This window comes from Erpetoichthys calabaricus, chromosome 5, assembly GCF_900747795.2.
Source record: "Erpetoichthys calabaricus chromosome 5, fErpCal1.3, whole genome shotgun sequence".
In the NCBI taxonomy this organism is placed as follows: domain Eukaryota; kingdom Metazoa; phylum Chordata; class Cladistia; order Polypteriformes; family Polypteridae; genus Erpetoichthys; species Erpetoichthys calabaricus.
In genome coordinates this window covers 20,897,546-20,911,459 of record NC_041398.2, presented here as the reverse complement: position 1 = coordinate 20,911,459, position 13,914 = coordinate 20,897,546, and the positions used below count along the sequence as shown (strand labels likewise).

The 13,914-nt window shown below is 44.4% G+C and overlaps 1 protein-coding gene across 1 annotated transcript in view; it reads left to right on the top strand.

The window, feature by feature from the left end:
* Positions 1-1,961: 1,961 nt before the first annotated feature.
* The window catches only part of LOC114641670 (zinc finger protein 501-like), a 28,996-nt gene continuing 17,043 nt past the window's right edge, over positions 1,962-13,914 (top strand). Inside the window, exon 1 of the mRNA XM_028790690.2 lies at positions 1,962-2,076. The gene's annotated coding sequence lies outside the window, so the exon portion shown is untranslated. The remainder of the gene's footprint in view (positions 2,077-13,914) is intronic.

Genomic DNA, 13,914 nt, shown 5'->3' with positions numbered 1-13,914 from the left:
AAAGTTTTCTCTTAATTTTTTTGAGCAACTGAGTCACTCATTTTCTAACCCTCTTAGTCCTAAACAGGGTCACGGGTTGGGTTTAGGGGGGGGCCTGGGCCGATTCCAGCCAAAATAGGGTGCAAGGCAGGAACAAACCCTGGACAGGGCGCCATTCCGTCATAGAATGTAAAGGAGTGTAATTGAAAAATATGATAAGTCATTATGCAAATTAAACAGTCAATGACAGAAAAGTAGCCCAGCACAAATAGTCCATTTAATGTTGTCCGACAGTGAAAATACTCATTCGTCTTCGGCCTTTTTCTTCCTCTGCTGCATTTTTTTTTTTTTAACCCTTTCATTATAAACCTACTCATTTTGAATTTGTTAGAGGAGGCTACTTCCAAATAAAATATTTTAAATTTGTGTAAAACGAATCTAATGTAGGCATTGCACTGTACTGGCTTGGGCAGACCGCTCCTCGTGAGTGCGCGCTCTTAATTTGACTCGTAGCTCTCTACTCCATCTAGTGGATGGAAATAGAAATTGCAATGTAAGCTAACGAAAGGTAACAATGTCATTATTCTTAACAGTATTATTATTCTTTAACTTTTTTGCTTCTTTTGACTCAATTTTGCCTATTGCGTGTCTTTGCAAACCCATAATCTCCGCAGTAAAAGCGGCTAATTATCATGCAGTTTTTTTTTTTCCGCCCTTTGGAAAATCGCTGCCGAACGTCTCCTGGAGAGCGTCCACTTTCATTCGCTCCAGTTGTTCAGACTCCACACGACCCATAGTTTAAAAAACATTGATCTACAGAACAACAATGCAAGTAATGAGTAACCAGAAAATACATCAATGTATTCCATAAATAAAAAGCGACAGAATTTAAAGAGGCAAAAACACAAAATCAGGACCCAAATATAACGAGACGCCTATACGAGCTCAGACTGCACGGCAATGCAGTTCAGGCGTATTTTACTGAATTGAGGGTCTTCGTGACTGATAAACATTTGCTTGTACAAAGTGATCTGCTTTTTCTGCTCTTAAATGAATGATTAAATAAAGTTGCTTGGATATAACCTTATGCATTTAATTGGTTAAAAGAGTTTTAAAAGTGTGTTAAATAAAGCCTATTACAAATAAAACTTACGCTTTCGAGCTCACCAAAATATTTGCTAAAGTTACCTTTTTTTTTTTTTTTTTTTTTAAAGAGAAACAGATTTCCAAACGTTAGCACAGACGTGGATATGAGCGTCCCCTGCAGGAGATAGAATAGAGGAGCACAGAAAAGAAGATTGTACTGAATGAAGTGTTATAAATGACTGTCCTATAATCTCAGTAAATAAACTGTGCACAATTCTTTCTGTCCCGTGTTCATTTTTGCGGGCAGCAGACAGGGCCACATGACCACAGCAATGTCCCAGCAGTGGAAATAAATGACCACTTACGTGTGAAAAGACACTAAATCAAAAGGGACAAGGGATTTCATGTGACAACCACGTCTTCATAACTCGTAATTCACCGGAAAAATCGGAGTGCGGACATCGCGAAGGCGGCGCGGCGACTGAGCGGGAAGCAGGGCGAGAGGCTGCGTGTGCACGAGCCCGACGATTGGCTAAAGATGCAAGAAGACATGAATACCAATTACTGCGCGAAACACATCGCGACCATGACTTACCTAACAGTCACCGACATCTACTGAACTCTACAAGACAACAACTATAGTGAGCAGCGACTGTAATGAGTAGTAAACTCACGTTGTAGCGACTGTCTGCCTGCCATCGAGTCGCCGTAAAGGCGGCCAACAGGCACCGCCGTACGTCGCCCATTCCCGACTATCAGTTCTGGCTTTGTCTCACATTCCGAACTTTTCCTTCTTTTTATGCTGACAGAGAACACGTGGAGCGGGAATCCCGAGTTTTGAGAAAGGACGCCAAATGACGTCATCTACATGCGACGAGGACTCGTGACCCCGCCTACTCACCCGCAAAGGCTTAGTGGTAGGATTCGCGTCTCTTGGACTGCTTCGACAGCTGTGTGTGGCACGCGTCTGCAAGAAGGAGAGAAGAGAAAGACGGGAGAGAAAGAGTGTCGGTGAGCAACGGGAGAATTGGGAAGGGTGGGCTGGAATGTCGGGAAGACGGAAAGACAACGTCAGCATGAAGGCGATGAGTCCGGAGAGAGTGAGATTATGTGGGTAGAAACTAACAATGAAGAGTCGCGGCAGTCCTTCTGTTTTAGTGGTGAGTGGCACCCCATTATACTCTCCCGTTTACGTTCACGCTGGTCCAGATCTCCAGACTGTCGTGTAAAGCAGCCTGCCCGTCCCGTCCCGTCCTCTCGCATCCCATAATTGTCGTTCAGCCTCTGTTTATTTCATAAAATTGCGAGATTCCAGGTTTGAAGTGCCACAGGAACTTTTCCCCGAGTGGCATTTACAGTACGACTAGAGTACCGCTGGAATATCCAGCCTTATGGCACTGGATATTACCCAGGAAAACAGCCCCGGACAGAGTACCACAGCATCACAGACCAAATTCGCAAACCTCACACTCATATTTGTTTGAACTTCCAAAAGAATCAGTAAATCAAACAGACATACAGAAGACTTTAATGGAGGGTGCCAGAGAAAGAGAAGCCGTGGGAGCAGTTTGTCTTGAACAAGGCTGAAGTGACACTGAGGAGGTCAGTTAATGTGGTGTGTGTTAACACAGCAAGGTTAGCCAATTGGAAAACAATTAGTTTAGGTACTGCTAGCCATCCCACCATTATCACAGACACTTAGTCTAGCGTTACAGTGGACACAAGCAGCAGTGGGTTTAAGACATGAAGCAAACCTGCAGGGTGTGCCAGACCATCACAGGACACCCTCAGTCATTGTGGGCCAATTTTAGAGCTGCCAGTAGTGGACAACAGGGAATGCTTCAGATCCCCAGAGGCCCGGACACAAGTGTATAAAATAACAAGAGAATTTTATTGTGGGAAACTCTTCTCCCAAGCGCTTCCCATGCCACAAGTACAAATCGGCACAATGTAAAGCACAGAATATACTGCAGTCATGGTCTTCTTTTCTTGGTCTCTCAAACATTGCATTCTCCTCGTTCCCAACTATGGCTCCATTCAAGTGTGGCAGGAAGCTTCTTTTATCCAGTCCCCAGAAGTGCTTGGTGATATGAAGCTAGGGTTCCAAAGCACTTCTAGGTGAGGCACCAGTCCCTGGTGGCACCCTCGCAACCCAACAAGGCTGAGTCGAAGAACTCCAATTCCCAGTATGCCCTGTGGGAATCCAAGGCACCACTGCAGCCCAGGTGGAGGTAATGCCCTGTGCATGTTCTTACCCTGAGACCTTCCATCTTGAGGGTGTGCCAGCTGGGCAAGGAGGCTGGCTGTCCCTCATACAGTGAACTGGACACACGTGTGTTTGGGATGCAAGAAGAAAAATGAAGAGCGAAAGTAAAACCTTGAGACCATGCGTGACCAGGGCAGAAACAGAAATGAGCCTTCTCTAGATATTGGCAGGCAGTGTGGAATTAGGGACTTCAAAGTGTGAGGTTGTGGGTTCAAATCCCGCTACTGACGCTTTGCTCCAACTGGAAAAATAAGTGCATTGGAACTAATTGTGTCATGTAGAGTTGTGGCCAGAAGTTTTGAGAAGTGACACAAATATGAATTTTCACAAAGTTTGCTACCTTAGTTTTTATGATGGCAATATGCATCGACTCCAGAATGTTCTGAAGATGATCGGGTGAATTGCAATGAATTGCAAAGTCGCTCTTTGCCATGAAACTTAACTTCATCCCAAAAAACCCATTTCCACTGCTGTTGTGAAAAAGGCTATAGGGCGGCCAAGAAAGTCTAGCAAGTGGCAGGACCGTCTCCTAAAGTTAATTCATGGCTCGGGATCGGGGGGCACCACCAGGGCAGAGCTTTCTCAGGAATGGCAGGGCAGCAGGCAGGTGGGAGTGCACAGTGAGGGAGGATGGCCTGGTGGGTGTCAAGAAGGGCAGCAAAGAATCCAAGAAAAAATTCAGGGACAGACTGATATTCTATAAAAGGTACAGGGTTTGGACTGCTGGGGTCAAGTCATCTTCTCTGATGAATCCCCTTTCTGATTGGAATAAAGAAAAGGTGAGCGGCGCTACCATCATTCCTGCGTCATGTGTGCCAACAGTGAAGCATCCTGAGACCATTCATGTCAGCCAAGGCAGTGGGCTCATGAATAAAGAATGGGAACCAAAACCTCCTCAGAGAGCAACTTCTCCCAACCATCCAAGAACAGTTTGGTGACCAACAATGAACAGTCCAGCACGATGGAACACCAGTCCATTAAGGCAAAAGTGACAACTAAGTGGCTCGGGGAACAAAACATTGAATTTTGGGGTCCATGGCCAGGAAACTCCCCATTGAGAACTTGTGGTCAACCCTCAAACAAAAACCCACCAATTCTGACAAACTCCAAGCATTGATGATCAAGAATTGGCAGCTGCCATCAGTCAGGATTGGGCCCAGAAGTTGATTGCCAGCCTGCCAGGGTGAACTGGAGAGGTCTTGAAAAAGAAAGAAGGGCCAACACTGCAAACATGGACGTCATGGAATTGTCAATAAAAGTCTTTGAAACTTCTGAAATGCTTGTCATTCTACTTCAGTGTACCAGAGAAACATCTGACACAAAGATCTAAAAACACTGAAGCAGCCAACTCGGTAAAAACCAAGACTTGGGTCATTCTCAGAACATTTGGCCACGACTGTATTTTAAGTCACCTTGAATAAAGGTGTCAGTCAGTCAGATAATAAGCAATAAAGATGTGAGGGCAATAAAGTGTGTGTAGGATAAACCTGTGGAAATGTGAAATGTCTTACTTCTTAAACATACTGGAGACCAAAAGCAGGCTGTGTTCGGTTTTTCAGTTTAATATAAAAATTATTAAAGAGTTTAGGGAACTGGAGGAGGCCAAAATGGTGGTAAGAACTGCGGCCTCATGGATTCAGCATCCTCGGCCCTCTGCTCTTCTGTGTCTCTTTGCTTCCCCTTGGCCATGTTATTCATAGGTTTGGACTGGGTTATCATTTTTATGCAGATGATACTCCTCTCTATTTCAATGTTTTCAGGGCTTTCTCAGCTGAAGTTAAAGCCTGGATGGAGTGGAAGTCTTTATAAAATTAAATTGGAACTAAAGTGCAACTCAAGACAATGAGCTCCTGCTGACTCACTCTTGACGGTGATCTCATTAGAAATTCTTCTGATTCGAGGTGTCATTTTTGATTCCTCCCTTTCTTATTCTGCCCACATAAACCACATTAAGAAACTTTCTGACTTCCACCTCCGTCTCGTATCCCGTGTTTGCTCCTTCCTCTCATTTTCTAATGCTGAGACACTTGTCCCTGCTTTTGTCACATCCCACATCGATTATTGTAATTCCCTACTGCCAGGTGCCCCTTCTAATCTTCTATCACAGCTCCGGCTGATTTCAAAACTCTGCTGAAGGAGTCCTGACACAAACCAACAACAGCGAGCACATCACAGCCATCCTGCTTCACCTTCACTGGCTCCCTGGATTGAACATACAATTCTATTAATGACTTATTTCAATGGCCTCACACCGGACTACATCAGTGACCCTCTCCATCGCGCTGTTCCTGGTCACCCACTAAGGTCCTCTGATTCTGTGCCCCACACTAACCTGCACTCTATGGCTGACCAGACTTTGGAGTGACCTCCCAAAATGACGCCATTCACTCCTTTAAAATAACAACTGAAAACTCACCTGTTTAGGAAGGCGTCGAACTTCACCTGACATTCTGCCTCCTCTTTCAGTCTTCCTCTCTGTCCAGATGTTCAGTATAATGTGTGTCTGTGTGTTATATTACACATGATGTGATTTGTTCAGGCTTTTCTTTTAGTATTGAATTTAGTATTTTACTCTGGTCTCTTGTCCTTTATTCTATTTAATAACTTTGTATATCCTGTATCTTACCTGTTTTAATGTGCTATTCAGGAGACATCTGTATCCAATGTTTCATCTACCTGCTGTTTCTTTATGAGACTCTGTGAAGCACCTTGAACGTGGGAAAGGCACTATATAAATACAATTTATTATTATTACCAGTAAACCCCCGATTCTCTAAAGAATCACATATCCAAGAATGGCAATCACTTTCTGTCCCCTCCGATCTTTGGAAGGATGAAAAATGATGGAGGGTGGGAGCATGCTGGGAAAGTTTTATCCATCCATCCATTTTCCAACCCGCTGAATCTGAACACAGGGTCACGGGGGGTCTGCTGGAGCCAATCCCAGCCAACACAGGGCACAAGGCAGGAACCAATCCCGGGCAGGGTGCCAACCCACCACAGGACACACACAAACACACCTACACACCAAGCACACACTAGGGCCAATTTAGAATCGCCAATCCACCTAACCTGCATGTCTTTGGACTGTGGGAGGAAACCCACGCAGACACGGGGAGAACATGCAAACTCCACGCAGGGTGGACCCGGGAAGCAAACCCAGGTCCCCAGATCTCCCAACTGCGAGGCAGCAGCGCTACCCACTGCACCACCGTGCCGCCCTGGCAATTAATTATTAAATAATTCCTCCCATATAAGTAACATTTCTTGGACTGCCTTCTTCCATCTCCGAAATATTTCTAGACTTGGCCCTGTTCTTACCCAACACAGCACTTAAGAATTGGTTAATGCCCGAGTCACCTCACGTATACAAACTCCATGCAGGAAGGACCCTGGAAGCGAACCCACGTCTCCTAACTGCAAGGCAGCAGCGCTACCCACTGCGCCACCATGCCGTCCTTTTATAAACTTATTCTAAGTGCTGCCCGGGAAAGTTTTAATTTAATTAAATATATTTTAATAAATTGGTTAATTTTAGTACAAAGTAAAATTGAAATTTAATTGTTGTATCATTTTAAGTCCAAAATGTCTTTGAGTTGCTGCACTTATAAGTAAAAAAAAAAAAAATATATATCGGCGTGCAAAGGTTCAAATGAAGTAAACTGGAAACAAAAAATTCATAAAATGGTAAATTCAAAATAGTTAATCACAAATTTCTTTATAAACAACATTTTTGGTAAAGATGGTTTCCTGTCCTTGAATTAGCTCTCCCTGGTATGGAGCAGTTAAAACCTTCACTTTAACGTCACACGAACGCCGAACTCTTGAAAAGGCAACATCAACTTGTCCATGTCCAGATACAGGCTCAGATAGGTAATTGTCTACTTTGTCCGTGGTTTGTCCTTGGGATTTGTTGATCGTCATGGCAAATGTAGCCTTAATGGGAAATAGGCGTCGTTTACGTTTAAAAGGTAATTCCAGGTCAGAACTTGTAAGGTCATTTCTGGGAATCAAAACAGTATTGTTAGTATGGGATCCCATAAGCACTTGTGCCTCAATAGCATTTTCTCTCCTGCTGTTCATGACCAACCGTGTACCGTTGCATAAACCTTGTTTAGTATTAAGGTTTCTTAATAGCATGACTATTTTACCTACTTTTAAGGTTAGGATTGTGTTGTGGTAATCCAGCCGGGTTAATAGTGTTTAAATATTCTAATGGCAAATTAAGTTGCTCAGTTTCGTCTTCAGAATCGACACTGTCAGTACTTAGAAAGACACGGCTTTCTCCAGGAAGCAGTGCAATCACTTGGTTATTTATCTGGTCAACGTCAATATTCTTTGGACATAATATAGCCCGGTGCGTCAAAAGTGGTATCTGGTCTAATGATATTGCTTCACCAAACACCTCTGTTACCAAGTCATCGCAAATAAAGGCGTGAGGGATTTGAAGAATATCTGGGTGAAGCTCAAACACACTGGTAAGGTTTCCATTTCCTAGTTGCAACAAACAATTGGTATATTCTGGATCTGTACACCGCATGTTCTCTACCAAGCTTAGTTTCTCAAAGTAATGCCAATTTTCTGCGTATTTCAAACTGGACTGAAGAATAGCTGAATGCATGGCGTGCGGAACAACAGCCAAGCATTGTTGAAAATCTTCTCCTAATACAGTGCATCTGGAAAGTATTTACAGCGCATCACTTTTTCCAAATTTTGTTATGTTACAGCTTTATTCCAAAACTAGTCATTTAGCCCGTTACAATAACGGGCGCTAGAACAGTAGTGCATAAACATTAGTCTATATTAAATGGCAAGGGACTTTGACCTCATTCTGTTTGTTGGTCGTATTTTTCTTTCTTTCAGCCTTTCTTTTGTTGATGTTTACTTGCTGAGCTGACCGTTCTTCGTGGGCTGCCGCCATGTATTGTGTGTCTTTAATTTTCTGTGACAGTGATACTGTCTTGTACGGCTCTATTCAATAAGGGCGCGCACAAAAAGGCGAGCTTCAAAAAGGTGACCTCAATTGAGCGCGCCTTTATTCGCTGCGCCCAATTGAGGTCGCCCTTTTGAGGCTCGTCTTTTTGTGCGCACCCTTATTGAAGGATACCGTCTTGTACGTCCGCTGTCTTGTATGTCCGTAATATACCTTTAATTTTCTCTGGCAGTAATACAGGCATGCGCGTCGGTAATATGCCTTTAATCTCCTCTGACAGTAATACTGGCTTGTATGTGGCTGTAATATGCATCACTGTACTGTGTACCTTTAATTTCCTCTCGCAGTAATACTGATTTGTATTTCCATAAAACGCCTGTAACTTTCTCTGACAGTAATATCGCCCATCGCACCGTGCCCCGCGCATGCGCACTTCATCAGAAGACACCCACACACGGACACCTGGACGCACACAGGGATTTTATATATATATAGATGGATTAAATTCATTTTTTTCTTCAGAATTCTACACACAACACCCCATAATGACAACGTGAAAAAAGTTTACTTGAGGTTTTTGCAAATTTATTAAAAATAAACAAACTGAGAAATCCCATGTCCATAAGTATTCACAGCCTTTGCTCAATACTTTGTCGATGCCCCTTTGGCAGCAATTCCAGCCTCAAGTCTTGTTGAATATGATGCCACAAGCTTGGCACACCTATTCTTGGCCAGTTTGGCCCATTCCTCTTTGCAGCACCTCTCAAGCTCCATCAGGTTGGATGGGAAGCGTCGGTGCACAGCCATTTTAGATCTCTCCAGAGATGTTCAATCAGATTCAAGTCTGGGCTCTGGCTGGGCCACTCAAGGACATTCACAGAGTTGTCCTGAAGACACTCCTTTGATATCTTGGCTGTGTGCTTAGGGTCGTTGTCCTGCTGAAAGATGAACCATCGCCCCAGTCTGAGGTCAAGAGTGCTCTGGAGCAGGTTTTCATCCAGGATGTCTCTGTACATTGCTGCAGTCATCTTTCCCTTTATCCTGACTAGTCTCCCAGTCCCTGCTGCTGAAAAACATCCCCACAGCATGATGCTGCCACCACCATGCTTCACTGTAGGGATGGTATTGGCCTGGTGATGAGCGGTGCCTGGTTTCCTCCAAACGTGATGCCTGGCATTCGCACCAAAGAGTTCAATCTTTGTCTCACCAGACCAGAGAATTTTCTTTCTCATGGTCTGAGAGTCCTTCAGGTGTCTTTTGGCAAACTCCAGGCAGGCTGCCATGTGCCTTTTACTAAGGAGTGGCTTCCGTCTGGCCACTCTACCATACAGGCCTGATTGGTGGATTGCTGCAGAGATGGTTGTCCTTCTGGAAGGTTCTCCTCTCTCCACAGAGGACCTCTGGAGCTCTGACAGAGTGACCATCGGATTCTTGGTCACCTCCCTGACTAAGGCCCTTCTCCCCCGATCGCTCAGTTTAGATGGCCGGCCAGCTCTCGGAAGAGTCCTGGTGGTTTCAAACTTCTTCCACTTACGGATGACGGAGGCCACTGTGCTCATTGGGACCTTCAAAGCAGCAGAAATTTTTCTGTAACCTTCCCCAGATTTGTGCCTCGAGACAATCCTGTCTCGGAGGTCTACAGAAAATTCCTTTGACTTCATGCTTGGTTTGTGCTCTGACATGAATTGTCAACTGTGGGACCTTCTATAGACAGGTGTGTGCCTTTCCAAATCATGTCCAGTCAACTGAATTTACCACAGGTGGACTCCAATGAAGCTGCAGAAACATCTCAAGGATGATCAGGGGAAACAGGATGGACCTGAGCTCAATTTTGAGCTTCACAGCAAAGGCTGTGAATACTTATGTACATGTGATTTCTCAATTGTTTTATCTATATATATAAAATCTCTGTGTGCGTCCAGGTGTCCGTGTGTGTCTTCTGGTGAAGTGCGCATGCGCGGGGCACGGTGCGATGCGCGATATTACTGTCAGAGAAAGTTACAGGCGTTTTACAGAAACACAAACCAGTATTACTGCGAGAGGAAATTAAAGGTACACAACACAGTGACGCATATTACAGCCACATACAAGCCAGTATTACTGTCAGAGGAGATTAAAGGCATATTACCGACGCGTACGCCTGTATTACCGCCAGAGAAAATTAAAGGTATATTATGCACTACTGTTCTAGCGGCCATTATTGTAACGGGCTAAATGACTAGTTTTTAATAAATTTGCAAAAACCTCAAGTAAACTTTTTTCACGTTGTCATTATGGGGTGTTGTGTGTAGAATTCTGAGGAAAAAAATGAATTGAATCCATTTTGGAATAAGGCTGTAACATAACAAAATGTGGAAAAAGTGATGCGCTGTGAATACTTTCCGGATGCACTGTAAAAGTACTTTTCCTTCAAACGGAATATTATTATCCATTAACGCTCTGAGAAGTTTATTTTTTTTTTTTTGTTCTTTATTTCGCCTTATACAATTTCTTGTATTAGGAATTTGGTAGTTTTCGCATACCCCTTGGGGTCAGAGCGCAGGGTCAGCCATTGTACAGCACCCCTGGAGCAATTACAGGTTAAGGGCCTTGCTCAAGGGCCCAGCAGAGCAGTGGCCTTTTGGCAGTGACAGGGATTCGAACCGGCAACCTTCGGGACACCAACGCAGCTCCTTAGCCTCAGAGCCACTCTGGTATTGAGTAAATGACTGGATGCCATTGTACATTCGTCTAAAATCAATAGTTTTGCCAGACAGATGTCATTTGCACTGTCACTTTGCATTTTCATAGTTGAAACAGATATTTCCGTGATTGGAACTGGAAGCTTGAATAAAGAGTGACATGTCCGACCATTTATCAACAAATTAGCCGCTACCCCGGTTGTAGCTGATGCAAAAAGGTGTACGCATTCGCGTTCAGGCGTCGGTTGTATTGTGCACGACTTGCTTCATGCCTCTGCAATCCTTGCATATATACAAACATTACTAAACGACGGTTGTATATGCGGTGGTGTGCGCGTTTGCGTTCGGGCAGCAGTTGTACAGTAATCCCTCACTTATCGCGGGAGATAGGTTCCAAGGCCGACCGCGATAACTGAATTTCCGCGAAGTAGGGACACCATATTTATTTAATTATTTAACGTGTATTTGGATGTTTTTAAACCCTCCCTGTATTGTTTACAACCCACCCCTTTACTCTATTAATAACAGGGACAACTGCTAAGCAATATGAAATCGGTAGATAAGTTTACACTTACTGTATAGCGAAGTACACGTAGCTATATATGACGTGATGATGGTGATGAATATGCTGCGCAGTAAAAATGATGACGATGAAGGTGATAATCCCCTGAATGCAGTAGCAAGAGCACGTTAATGGTGAATGAGTGAGATGAGACTTCCTGGTTAATGCAGCACTCCGTCGCTGAGCCAATCAGCAGCACACAGGAACTTAAACTGCGTGCTCTGATTGGGTAGCTTCTCAGCCATCCGCCAATAGCATCTCTTGTATGAAATCAACTGGGCAAACCAACTGAGGAAGCAAATACCAGAAGTAAAAAGACCCAGTGTCCGCAGAAACCTGCGAAGCAGCAAAAAATCCGCGTTATATATTTAGATATGCTTACATATAAAATCCACGAAGTCGTGAATCCGCGAAAAGTGAACCGCGAAGTAGCGAGGGATTACTGTATTGTGACCTGAAGTTTAGTTTACAAGGTTGTGTTGTGTTGTTTGGGCGCCACCTACTGACTCTGAGAATCCGCTGGGTTTGACTCTGGGGCGCTGAGGCTCAGTACGCATGCGCGTTCGGTGCTTCTGGCATCCGTGCATGTATACAACCTTCGTTTAGTAATATAGATTTATTAGGTTGAAATCCCATTCCTGGTGTGCAGTGCAAAAAAAACAAGACAGAACAGATTAAGGGTTGGGGGAACCGTTCCCCGTATACTGTGTACCACTCAAGCAGTGAAAACTGAGGTACCGGTCATTTGCATACAAAGTACAAACAAGACAATAAATCGCTGACAGAGGGAGATTTTATGGAGTCGGAACCGGAAGGATTACAGCTGTAGAGGAAACAAGGGTGACATAAACAGAGTGGGATGGAGGTGACATTGCCGTCTGGAGCCAGAAATGATGATGACATCAGTGAGGGACTGGAAATGAAGTCAGCACAGGAGGACTGCTAGTGGATGCGGAAGTGCGTTGGGCTTTGTTTGTCAGGGAGGTCGTCTGCGGAATGTCCTGTTTATACAATTTTGGGACTTCGGGTCTTTGCGTTTTCTGGTATGAGAGAGAGAATGGCATTAATACGTTGTCCCTGTACTCCCATCCTCACTCTGTTGGGGCCCATTGGCTGCCCCCCTTAATCACGCGTGTGACGGACACTGGTTATAGTTTTCCTGTTCTCCTCATTTTAGACAGCCTGCTGTTTTCCCGCCCCCCTGCACAAATACACGTGTGTTTGGTAAACTGCTGCCTCTAAGTGGAACTTATGGGTGTTTGTGTGTGAGTAAGTGGGCTCTGTGATGAACTGGCATCCTGCACAGGGCTCTTCTCTTCTTGTTCTTCTTCTTCAGCCCCCCCATTGAGCTTGAATTGTATTCAGTTGGTTTAAGAATGCTATGTAAGTATTAGAGGTAACAATGGTGTTCTGGATGTTGTTAACGGTGCTACTGGGGATTAAAACTACAACTCCCAGCAGTCCCTGCAGTGGCTCTGATTGGTCTTCTGCTGAGAGTGCAGGTGGCTGTTGGGGTCAAAGGAGGTCAGCACGGCTTTTAAAAAGGGGCTGGTGACCAAGAAAGAAAAATGTTAAAGTATTATGTGTTTGAAGTTCCTGTCTGTCTGCCTTCTGTTGGGCTACCTGTACTTATTCATTTTGGTCCTGGATCATTTCGTGGTTGGCGTCTGAATTGTCTGCCGTCTGCCTGTGCACATGAGGACTGTAAGTGGATTCACGGCCATTCTGCAAAGAAAGGAGCGCTCCTGAACCCGTCCACCTGTCTTCACCATTTCAGGAACTAGCGGTAGGACTGATCTTTACATTCCCATTCAACGTGCGGATCTCTGGACTATCTGTCTTCATCCATTGCTGTTTCCATTGACTTTATATACGGTGGTCCAGATCTAACCTATGCAACGTTTATGCAGTGCAATGCAATAATTGCATAATTAGATCTGGACCACCCCTGTAGTGAGTGTTTATTGTTGTGGTTTGTTTTGTGTTTATTGTACATTGTCTTAAAGGGACTGGGGTGGGATCATTGTTTCATTACATTCTTTATTAACTGTTTGATTACCGGTTTGCTTTGTTTTTGTCTCTGTTTGTGAGTGTGTGCAGATCGGGCCAAGGCTGGGTGCATTCCTGGAATCTCCACCGTAAAAATAAATAAATAAATCTGTGAATCTTAGCAGCACCGGACCCCATTACAATGTGATGGTTATTGAACCTCCAGTGTGACATGGGAACTCCATAAATTGGCGGGGTGCGACAGGAGTAACTTTGCCTGCTGGGAATTACACAGAGAGGGACGGCGTTTGTGCAGATTGCATACAGAGCTTCCTAAATATGACAACATGGAATGGGATTGTCAAGTCTGCTTGAGCCCAATGCTGTCAGGTCAGGCCTCCGCTTACCCGTGATCGTG